Here is a 12,861-nt window from a genome sequence, read left to right as displayed (position 1 = left end):
ACACCTAACAACACAAGCAGAACCAATTCTAGTAGCATCTTCTCTTGGTCCAATGCATGTAATAAATAACATCATCTATAATACATACAACTTTAGTCATCAAAAAAAAAAACACACAAAACTCTTGTTTTACCAGCAAATATATTACACGTCTTTCAAATTACATTTGCAAGCAAAATATGTTTCATAGGTAGCAAGTTCGATCAAAATAATATTGATTATATATTTAATCTCTGAAAAGATGCTAATAATAAACATGATAACCCTCCTAATAATATTGGACTGACAAGTAAATAAACTTCTTAAAAATAAAAAGAATTACATTGTTGTCGTATGCCGCGTGTTGCGGCGACGACGCCTTAGATGTTTATATCTTGCCACACGTTATGTGTTGTGTTAATCATATGAAAATGTGTGTTTGACATATCTGATCTAAAGCTTTGCGGTTACAAAAGAAACGGAATCGAACCCGAGTTGGTTCGTTTAGCAAGCATTCCACCTAACCACTACACCATCCTTACCTTTGCATCAAGACTTAGCGGTGTAAAAACATACAATAACTTGAATTTATACCATCGAATGAAACATATTATATTTGACCCGAATCATTTCCGAACACAGTTTACATCAAATCGTAAAGCATGAAATCGTGTTATATTTAACCCGACTCGTTTCTGGAAAAAATCTTATGTCGAAACATGAATTTATATTGTTTACGTTGAAACGTGAATTTATAACGACACACATACTAAAATGTGAAAACGCATTATATTTAACCCTGTTCGTTTTCGAAAAAACTTGAAGGGCTGTTTGTATTTTGGTCCCACCGACCTTTTGTTTTAAGTATGTTTGAACTAAGTGGTACCAGAAAGAACCCGTTTTGTCACAAACCCATTTGGCCTGTTAATAAAAACTCTTGTTTAGCATGGCAAACTGCAAACATGTTATAACAGAAACATGAGTAAAGATGTAATACTGTTTTGTGGTTAGAAGATGAATGATCTCCATAGCATGCTTGACTATGTGAACAGTATCTTGCAGTGCTTCTTGAGAAGATAACACATCATTTTCAGGTTGACTGGAGTAGACATGATGCTGATAACTCGTTCTTCTCTTGAAGTATGAAATTAACTTTACACCATTAGAATTTAAAAAGAACACAATTTAGTAAAATAAAAAAGTAAACTCGGTATTGCAAATTTGCAATAGTACCGTGGCATTTCAGGTCAACGTTCCCTAGCAGTAGTGGGAATTTGGCGCTCATTTGGGTCTTCACCTCTCTGTTTCTTCAATTCTTTACGTGTGTCTGGAAATTAATTTTAAAATGGTATAGATTAGTGGTGTAACAGTGTCACACTATCTAACATCAATTAACATTGAATCACAAAGATTAGAGAAGAGTAGTTTACTTTCGAACTTCTCATAGGCTGCAAAAAATCTGCAGGGTCATGCAGCTGATCCATTTGAAAAGTCGGTTCAAGAATTGTCGAAGACTGGCTGTCAATAGTATAGCACATCAAGCACAATCCAAATTTCTAAACTAAATATATATGTACTTATGTGGAGTTAACTAAACTGATTCTATGATTGAATTAGACCGGTGTCTGATTCCTTATATCCTTAATCCCTATCTAAAATGATTCTATGATTTATAGGAAAAAAAGAGAGGGGTTTATGGATTAAGAATATGCACGTTATCCATACAAAATGCCTATTTTTAAGTAAACACTTCTTACCTAAGAAGTTTCCCTTTGTCTAGATGATTATGTGACCAGATTAGTACTTGTCACGACTTCTGTATCAGCAGCTCCAGCTCCACACACTTTTTGTCAACAGCAATAGAACCATCTATGGCTCTGGTAATCGCCTTAGAATGACACCATTCTATAGACAAAATAAAGATAGTCAGGAGTAGTTCATCTCAATACAACTTGTGATCATATTAGGCATTGTTGTAATCAATTTTCATGTATATTCATATAGTAAGTAACTTGTATTCATCAATTAACTTTTCCGAATTTGGAAGAGCTCTTATTAATCAATTTTGAAAAAACTATATCCACGGAACAACCACTAAACTAACTGGTTATATATACAAAAAGGTGATTCTACCCCCACTAATCAAATAACTGATTACCACTGCACAAATCAAACTAATCATATTATGCCATATTCACATCATGTATTAAATTCCAAACATCATTCAACATACTAACGTAAGTCAAATTGTTTGTGCAAAGTCAAGCTAATGACATTATGCTATATTCATGTCATGTAATAAATTCTAAATACCATTTAAACATACTCAAGCTAATCAAATTGTTAATGTGCCAATAAGACAACTAAACTTAAAACCGATGACAGTAAAGTACATGGTCAAATCTTAGCATATACCCCAAACTAACCTTCCATTTAATTCAAGAAACTCTTAACAAAAATCTTACCTATTCCTTTTAACATCCACTTTATCGTTACTCTATTCATATTGGCCGGTTTTAATCTCTTGATCATAGTGTAATCGGTTGCCATCACTGGTTGTCCTGATGGCGTTGTTATCCCACCACAAACAACCTGAATGACTCAGAACCTGGAATATGTTAATTCTTGGTGGGACAGCCTGAAACAAATAACCGGCAAAAAAGATTAGGTCTTGTAAAGTCGGAAAAAGAAACGAAAGCTCACAGTTGTGCATCATAATGCATACATCCAATTAGTAAAATTGGTTTCGTTTCTCTTTCAGAGTCTTTCTTGTCAAACTTTTCACTCCGATAAACAAATGGGTCAGCATAAGATATTCCAGCCTCATTGGGAAAAAAGTTAAACCAAGACCAACAAATGGATTTAGTCATTAGTCATTGGTGCTGCAAAAAAATGTTAAATCTTGTGGTTTCAGTTCAGGACTTTAGGTCTTACCTGCTTCCCAATACCCTGTAAGCCATCGCATCTATGGTTGCTTTGTCTTCGTAAAATTCACTTGCAAGAATATCAACTGTCTGGTTACAGGAAATACCTCATAAATGATAGATCTAGAATAAAACTTAGTGCAATACTACATCAAAAAGTTCAATAAATAACTTCTAATCACCAGATTTAGCTAACAAAATGGGTAGTTAGACATACATTTGCCAATAGAGAACCAATAAGCACACTACCACAATACCAGACAAACCACAAAACAGCACCCACCCAGAAGGTTGCACCCAAACACACACTACACAGAAGCCACTCCCCAAGTGGTGAACCAGCTAGACACCAAATCACACCCACACCAAGACACAACCAGTCCAAAACCCAAGATTCAGCCCCCACCCACGCAAAGACCACCACTCTGACCTGTTGAATTACTTCCACCAACTTGTACACTAACCAAACGTAAAGAATTAGTAACAACATTTTCAATCCAAATGAAAAGAAACTTTTAGAGTCAGTCCATTTATGTACAAATCAAAGAAGAGAATTAGGGTACCAATGCTGACACCAGTCGCGAATTAGGGCTTTGTTCGAATGATAAGCAAAAGAAAAATCAAAAACTTACCCTTGAAACTCCTATCAGAACCCAGTTCATCGCTGCCCTTCATCCTTCTCTCCATTATGAGAAAATCGACGCCTCTTCGCCTCTTGTCCATTCGATTGTAGGCCTGTAACAAAGATCAGATCGGAAGTCCTTCAAAAGGAATGAGCATGATAACAATATTCACTACAAAATCAAATGAAACCAATGATGTAGAAGAACCATAGATCCAGATCTAGAATCGCAAGAGAGAGAGAGAGAGAGAGAGGAGTTTACCACTAATAGCTAAATCAACATCAACATAATACATAGATCAACACCAGGTGTAGCTATTTCACTAATTCACCCTCATAAAGCCTCAATCAACAACACCTATAGGCAATTTTCTCCTAAATTCTCAATAATCATTAACAATTGAATAATGATACAACTAAAACGAAATCAAGAAAATGAGCATACCTAAAATTAGCGGTATGAGAAGAGGCTCAAGGGGGGTTATGTGCAGTTCTAACTGTACCAGTTGCAGAAGCCTCTGATCTTGCTGTCAAAAACATGATTACCCCAAAAAGCTGCATAAAACACCAAAATAAATTTATGATTTTTATCTAGAAAGTTGTAAATAATTAACTGCATAACCCTCCTAGACCTTAGAACAAAACCCAAATGCAAAACTCTCAAAAACATATCATCGAACAGTTGGTGTACAATGCTTGTGCAAACGAAATCACACTGAATCAGCACAGCAAGTCAACAACTCCAATAACTTATTACTTCATTCATTTACAAATTCGTACAAACAATTCAATTCACAAAACGTTACAATAACAAATAACAAAAATCACTTAAATCAGCTTCGATCGAGCACAGCAAGAAATGGCGAAGATGATAGATGGAGAGATTGCAAAGATGGGGGCGTGTTAGGGTTTGCTAAGGAAGCTGGCAAATAAAACCCTTATTTTGCATTGCTTCTCTCTGATTCAATTCTATGTGAAAAAAAATAGCAAATCTGTAAGTCAATAAAGGCAAAGGATTATGAAATGGAAACCTTAAACACACCTCAAAGAATCGAAGAGTCTTCAATGGAGAGGAGAAAACACAGAGATATGAAAAGAATGAAAGCGGCGATGTAGTTTAGGGTTTACAGAGAGAAAATGTTCTGAGGTATTGCCTTTTATACAGATCCAATTCAAGGCAACGGATGACCCGAATTCAACCGGATCACGTGTCCAAACGATAAAAAAGAGATGAAACTTTTTGGAGCCAAAACCAATTTCAAGAAGCCCTATGGTGATGCCACCTCATTTTCCAAGCCCTCATAACATGACACATAAGCCCTTATTTATCATGTTTATATATATATATAGACTAGGTTATCACCCGCGAACTTCGCGGGTAGAAAAAATTACTTTATATTAATCGAATTATGTCATTAAATAAAATAAAAATACATGTTTTCGAACGTAATTTTTTTTATAATTGTTTTGAATTGAAAGTTGTAGTCAATGGGTTGCGAGTAAGGTCAGAAACTTCGGGCAGGAACCGGAGACAGAAACTTGCCTCTCTAAACGACCCATGAAACAAAAAAAAACTTTTATTTTTTATAATAAAATATACACATGAAGTTGTTCGAACCTGCAAAACAAACTCACTTAATTAAATTTAGAAATTAATTAAAAGTTTAAATTAGAAAATATAAACAACAAAAACTTTATTCATTAAAATATACACATGAAGTTGTTAACCTGAGCTTCACCAACATCTCTGCATCATCGACATCGCAGAGTACATCCAAAATCATTTAACATCCTAAACCTGTAACAACCACCCAGATAAGAGACTTAATCTTCCAAGTACCTCGAATGGTTTGTCGGATCATTTAAAATCCAGTATGTTTAACGCAACTTCACAGCTCTATGAAACAATAGGCTCTGGATCTTTGGAGAATTCCTCAAGTAGAGATATACATTGGTCATCTACAAAAATGGTTTATGAAGGTCAGAAACATTAAATTTAAAATAATAATTGACTTCCAAATTAAAAATTTAAAATCAAACACAACAATGGTTTACTTTAAAATGTAAATTTAAAATGATGATTGACTTCAAAATTTAAAATTAAAAATCTGAAAATCAAATCACTAATATCCAATCCCGTAAATCAAGCAAACTTATTAGGAAAGTCTAACCTTGCCAAGCAAAACCAACCGGCATGGTACCAATTTACAGCCATAGCAAGCATATCTCTGTCCAACATAGTTGCAGCCAAAAACTCCGGACCATCCAAAATAAACACCTAATGAATCAAAATAAAAACACATAAAACTTGAATATTACTCAATTTATGACTACTATCCCACAAAACAAAACTTTTTCAACAAATTATACTAACTTATGCAATGGTAAACCATAAAAATAACAAATTAATTTAGATGATTAGCCTTGCAGAAAACCCAAATCGGGAAAGTTTACATGAATCGTTAACGAAAAAAATCAAACTCAGATTGGGTTACTCAAGCGGATATTAATCACTGGAATAAGATCGGGTATCAAACATAAGAGCACACATGAGTTGATTAATGGAACAAATTGGCGAGGAAAAGAATATACATCAGTTAATCGAATAAAGATCAATTTCCCATAGGATCCCATTCAAGATATATAGATATAGATAAAGAACGGTGCAAGATATACCTTTCCTTCAACTTCTTATAGGATCTCATGTAAGAGTTCCTTGTAGGGGAAGGAGTCTGAAAGAAGTTTATCACCTAAAATTACAAAACACAGTTTGAATTAAACATGCAACTCGAGTACAAATACAATAGTCGAAGACTCGAAACATTCCTAAAATTACAAATAATATAGTCAAAGCATCTCATAAAAAACATCAGGATTTCAAAGCATTCAAAATTTAAAATCAAACACAATAATGGTTTACTTCAAAATTTAAATTTAAAATAATGATTGACTTCAAAATTTAAAATTTAAAATCTGAAAATCAAATCACTAATATCCAATCCCGTAAATCAAGCAAACTTATTAGGAAAGTCTAACCTTTCAAATTTAAATTCAATTTACAGATTCGAAATTTAAAATCAAACACATTAATGGAAAACTTTCAAATTTAGATTTAAAATAATAATTGACTTCGTAATTGTAAATTTAAAATCAAACAAAATAATGGTTTACTTCAAAATTTAAATTTAAAATAATGATTGATTTCAAAATTTAAAATTTAAAAATCAAATCACTAAGGAAACATACCAAAAATATAGGATCATATTCCTCAATCAACTTTAACAACGAATGAGAGTTGTTTTTAGGATCCATAACTGCAAAGGAAGTACCATTATTTTAAAAAATATATAATGGTAATATATTTATAGAAACAAAGTCTATTTACAGAAACCGAATCATAACTCCGAATACAAAAATATAGGATCATAGTCCCCAATCAACTTTAACAACGAAGGAGTGTTGTTTTCATGATCCATAACTGCAATGGAAGTAACCATTGTTTAAAAAAATATAACGGTAATCTATTTATAGAAACAAAGTCTATTTACAGAAACCGAATCATAATTTCGAATACAAAAATCATCTTTAACAACACTAATCTATTTATAGAAACAAAAACAAATTTAAAAAGAAATTAAAGACATCTTTAAAGAATTAACAATTAACTAAATACAAAAATTATAACTAAATACAGAAAATTATAACTCACAAAACAAACCATAAGAACTTTAAAAGATAATCACATAAAATTTCAAATTAACACCTAAAGACAAAAATAAAAAAGAAAGACTATACATATCAAAAAACAAACAACACCAACAAAACTGAACTAACCTGTTTTTGGTCGACGAACAATTCGAAAAATATAGGATCATAATCCTCAATCAACTTTAACAACGAAGGAGCGTTGTTTTCATGATCCATAACTACAAAGGAAGTAACCACTGTTTTAAAAAAATATAACGGTAATCTATTTATAGAAACAAAGTCTATTTACTTCAAAATTTAAATTTAAAATAATGATTGACTTCAAAATTTAAAATTTAAAATCTGAAAATCAAATCACTAATATCCAATCCCGTAAATCAAGCAAACTTATTAGGAAAGTCTAACCTTTCAAATTTAAATTCAATTTACAGATTCGAAATTTAAAATCAAACACATTAATGGAAAACTTTCAAATTTAGATTTAAAATAATAATTGACTTCGTAATTGTAAATTTAAAATCAAACAAAATAATGGTTTACTTCAAAATTTAAATTTAAAATAATGATTGATTTCAAAATTTAAAATTTAAAAATCAAATCACTAAGGAAACATACCAAAAATATAGGATCATATTCCTCAATCAACTTTAACAACGAATGAGAGTTGTTTTTAGGATCCATAACTGCAAAGGAAGTACCATTATTTTAAAAAATATATAATGGTAATATATTTATAGAAACAAAGTCTATTTACAGAAACCGAATCATAACTCCGAATACAAAAATATAGGATCATAGTCCCCAATCAACTTTAACAACGAAGGAGTGTTGTTTTCATGATCCATAACTGCAATGGAAGTAACCATTGTTTAAAAAAATATAACGGTAATCTATTTATAGAAACAAAGTCTATTTACAGAAACCGAATCATAATTTCGAATACAAAAATCATCTTTAACAACACTAATCTATTTATAGAAACAAAAACAAATTTAAAAAGAAATTAAAGACATCTTTAAAGAATTAACAATTAACTAAATACAAAAATTATAACTAAATACAGAAAATTATAACTCACAAAACAAACCATAAGAACTTTAAAAGATAATCACATAAAATTTCAAATTAACACCTAAAGACAAAAATAAAAAAGAAAGACTATACATATCAAAAAACAAACAACACCAACAAAACTGAACTAACTAACCTGTTTTTGGTCGACGAACAATTCGAAAAATATAGGATCATAGTCCTCAATCAACTTTAACAACGAAGGAGCGTTGTTTTCATGATCCATAACTGCAAAGGAAGTAACAATTGTTTAAAAAAAATATAACGGGAATCTATTTATAGAAACAAAGTCTATTTACAGAAACCGAATCATAATTTCGAATGCAAAAATCATCTTTAACAACACTAATCTATTTATAGAAACAAAAACAGATTTAAAAAGAAATTAAAGACATATTTAAAGAATTAAAAACTAATTAAATACAAAAATTATAACTAAATACAAAAAATTATAACTCACAAAACAAACCATAAGAACTTCAAAAGATAATCACATAAAATTTCAAATTAACGCCTAAAGACAAAAATAAAAAAGAAAGACTATACATATCAAAAAACAAACAACACCAACAAAACTGAACTAACCTGTTTTGGTCGACGAACAATTCGAGTCCGATCGTCACAAAAGATTGAGGGTTTATCATGAGAAAAACAAACCATAAAACATTCAGAACATATGTTATTAATTTTTGAAAAAAAATACCGAACAGAAAAGATAAAATCAAACCTACACAAACTTAAAAAAAAGAAAACAACTATAACATTTAACTAACCTCTGTTGTTTCACGAATGATCGGAGTCAGATTTTATCCAGGATTTAGGGTTCCACATGAAAAACAAAATCAACAAAAATCAGTAACTTTGATAAATGTAGATGATGATAATAAAACCTCTAATCTTGATTTTGTTTGCAAAAAAACAAAAAGATAAATGTTCAATCGCTTGATTAAAGATACACAATAGATAAACAACAAATTAAAACAACATACCTTCAATTTTTATGATCAGGTCTACAAAGTTTAGGACAAAGAATAAGTTAATAGCATTCGAAGCAATCTTTATAAAATCAAGTTTCTATAGAATTGAATAACATAAATAAAGCAGATTTAGGATCGATTGTGTAGATTACAATCGTAAAACAAAGAAATCAGAAACAATAAAATCAAAAACATAGAAACATACCTTTTATTGATTAATAGGATTGATTTGTGTGAAGAAGATGATGTTGCAGAGGTTTTTGGCTATGGTTTTGAACTGAGGATCTTGGTGGTGGCGGTGGGAGAGAGGCTGCAAATTAGTTTTTCTAGGGTTTGTAAAGTGTGTGCAAGAAGAATAAGAAAAAAAAAGGAAATATATACTATCCGTTAGGCTTGACCCGAATTCAGGATTTCGACCCGAATAACAAACGGATCCCGTGTTTTTTTATCTTGAAATAGTGATTATAGAACCAAAATGTGATTTCCCTCCTAAACTAAATTGCCACATAAGCCAAGATGGCCAAATACAAATGCCACCTAGCCCAAATCCATCTCATATATATATATATAGATGTTACTCATCTCTATTTGTCTGTGTGTAATATTTTCGTATTATTCACGCCAAGTTAACTTGTCTTTATGAAATACTTAACTTAGTTAGAATGTTTTTACTTAAAATTCACCATTAACCCATTAGTCCTTATACTATATTAATAAAAAAAACATTAAAATAACAAATTAGGTTTTAGACGAAAGTATATTTCCATTAAGGCAATATGAATTCCTTCATATTTTTTCAAATATAAAGTAAAAGTATCCTTCAAAACTTCAAACTCCTCCATATTAAGAGTATCCTTATACAATACGAATATGCTAATGATATATCAATAAAAAAGCATATTAAAATAACAATAGTTTTTAGACGAAAGTACACTTTCTACTAAAGGAAATATGAGATTTCTCCAAATATAGAGTAAAACGTATACTCCAAACCTTCAAACTCTCCATATTAAGGGGTATGAGGCAAAGGTTGGAAATGGCCCAAAGAAATAATTTCATATTATCAATTAGGGGTAAGCAATAATCGAACGCTCAACCGAATCCGAACTGAAATGAACCAAAATCGAATTAACCAAAAATCGGTTATTCTTTTGTACCATCGGTTAACCAAAATTAACCAATTCGAACCGAAATCGAATTAACTGAAAATCGGTTATTGGCTATTCTTTTGTACCATCGGTTAACCGAAATTAACCAAACCGAACCATTTATATTTTTGATATATTTCTAGCTTTTATACCTACATTTTATGTATTTGTACCTCCATTTCATGTATTTATAACTCAATTTCATGTATTTATACAATCATTACATGTATTTATAAGTATAAATTTTAGCCTTTGTTTAGTTTGGTTGTTAACCAAAATTAACCGAACCGAAAACCGATAAAATAACCGAATAAACCAAACCAATGACTTCTATTACGATCTCGGTTAATGATAATAATCAAACTAAACTGTGCACACCCCTATTCTCAATGAATTAAACATACACGGGGTTTGGAAAAACCAAGTCACTTTCAAGTGCCTAACAATAATATCCACGTCATCATTCTCCAAGCCACCTAAAACGTTATAAATACCCTCCTCACCCTCTAATCAATTCTCATTCATCTTCATCCACAACCTCACTCGATCAACATCACAACCACCATGGAATCCATCATGAAAACTAATAAACAACCACCACTACAACTACAAAACCATGAGCTACACAAAGGCCCATTTGGCAAATTTTAATAGAGACCTGTGTACTCTGCATGTGTAAGACCACTAAAATTTGCCAGATAGGCCTTTGTGGTAGCTCATGGTTTTGTAGAACTATCGAGGTGTATGTGTATGATTGTATGTGTAAGACGTGTATGGCGAAAGGCAACCCACCTTTCCTCCATATATGTCTTTGCCCATCCAATTAGTACCGAATAATAATAAAAAGGAAACCATGCCAATCTAATTAAAAACCTTTGTGGTGACGCACCAATGGTAGATCTAGTGTAGATGGAAGGGGGCAAAGGCCCCGTGCTAAGCACCAACAAAGGTTAAATTTTTCATTTTTTTTTTTTGATATTTTTGGCTTTACCAACAAAGGGTTAAAATTTTCATTTTTTTGTTAATTTAGGGGTTTTTTATTAACAAATACGGGCACTATTATGAGATGATGGGGCATTTTTGTGAGTAGATTGGCCCATCATAATTTCTCAACCTCTTTATAATGATATTTTGTGGTCGTGAGTAGGTTGGCCCATCATAATTTCTCAACCTCATTATAACGGTATTTTTGTGGTTAAATGAGCAAGTATTTTTAAAGGGGCATGCTAATTACACACGGCAAAAATAATTTTCACACCCCTAAGCGCCGCGCTATGGCCAAAGCGGGGCGCTTAGGGCGACAAAAGTTGATACGAGGTTTCGAATGACTGACTGACTGACTGACAGAGAGACATAAAGGTGATACGAGGTTTCAGTCGCCCGTGAACCCTAAGCGCCGCGCTTTGGCCATAGCGCGGCGCTTCGACCCCAAATGCTGCCTTTAAATCCCTGGCCAGACTCGACATTCATAATTCGGATTGTTTTTTGTCGATCTTCTTTGCTCTATTAGTTACATTTTTTGAAAAAACGATGTCGCGGTTAAGTAACTATCTTTTCGGTCAATATTCTGACGAGTCAGTTGTTCCTGATTCTTACGAGGGGACCGCTATTTCTGACTCGTTTGAGAAACCGGTGTCGTCCAACTTGAGGGAGACAGAGGTTGTATCTGGCATTCGTTATTGTGATAACACGGTGCAGCTGGATTTGAATACCCATGTGGAGGACCCTTACGCACAACAAGGTTATTCGAATTTCGGTTACGGTGGCGACTATAGCTTTGTACAGCAGGAGTGTTATCCAAACGACAGTTACGGTTGTCAACAGAGCTTACAAGGTTATTCGAATTTCGGTTACGGTGGCGAGCAAAGCTTTGTACAGCAGGAGTGTTATCCAAAGCAGAGTTACGGTTGTGAACAGAGCTTTGAACATCAAGTGTATTCGAACCTCGGTGACGATGGTGAGCCGGAGGATGTGTCTGTTGACGAGGAAGGTTGTTACCCGGTTACATTTTCGTTCGATACAACGCAGACCTTTTCGGCACGTAAAGAGTTGGTGCGTTGGGTACAAGACACGGCAAAAGACAATGGTTACCTCATTGTGACTAAGAGGTCGAATAAAAGAGGAGAGAATTACAAGATTTGGTTTCAATGTACTTTTGGTGGGGAGCATAAGAGTATAGCTACACAGAGGAAAACGGGTAGCAAGAAAATAGGATGCCCGTTCGAGATGATCGGGTTTTCGGAATCATCCGGAAGTGTTTGGAGGATCGAGGTGACGAAGGCGAAGCATAACCACACTCCTATTGAAAACTTCGAGGGTCACGCGTATGCGAGAAGGCTTTCTTCGGAGGACAAAAAACTGGTTAAGGAGTTGGCAGAGCAAGATATTCCCAACCAAAGTATCTGGCGAACGCTGACAAAAAACAATCCGGC

The 12,861-nt window shown here is 33.0% G+C and overlaps 3 long non-coding RNA genes across 3 annotated transcripts; all 3 read right to left on the bottom strand.

The window, feature by feature from the left end:
- Positions 1-1,247: 1,247 nt before the first annotated feature.
- Positions 1,248-1,949, bottom strand: LOC118484678. Its single transcript, XR_004873942.1, has 3 exons — positions 1,737-1,949; positions 1,410-1,497; positions 1,248-1,306 (listed from the first exon to the last, which is right to left on the bottom strand). It is a non-coding gene; the product is annotated as an uncharacterized LOC118484678 (long non-coding RNA).
- Positions 1,950-2,381: 432 nt separating this feature from the next.
- LOC118484677 lies at positions 2,382-4,074 on the bottom strand. The gene is made up of 3 exons (XR_004873941.1): positions 3,971-4,074; positions 3,788-3,883; positions 2,382-3,638 (listed from the first exon to the last, which is right to left on the bottom strand). It is a non-coding gene; the product is annotated as an uncharacterized LOC118484677 (long non-coding RNA).
- Positions 4,075-5,084: 1,010 nt separating this feature from the next.
- Positions 5,085-5,383, bottom strand: LOC110897157. The gene is made up of 2 exons (XR_002568494.2): positions 5,254-5,383; positions 5,085-5,143 (listed from the first exon to the last, which is right to left on the bottom strand). It is a non-coding gene; the product is annotated as an uncharacterized LOC110897157 (long non-coding RNA).
- Positions 5,384-12,861: the final 7,478 nt, after the last annotated feature.

The sequence above is a fragment of the Helianthus annuus genome, chromosome 12, assembly GCF_002127325.2.
Source record: "Helianthus annuus cultivar XRQ/B chromosome 12, HanXRQr2.0-SUNRISE, whole genome shotgun sequence".
Lineage (NCBI taxonomy): Eukaryota > Viridiplantae > Streptophyta > Magnoliopsida > Asterales > Asteraceae > Helianthus > Helianthus annuus.
The sequence above is the reverse complement of the archived record's forward strand: the minus strand, read 5'-3'. Positions and strand labels throughout refer to the sequence as shown.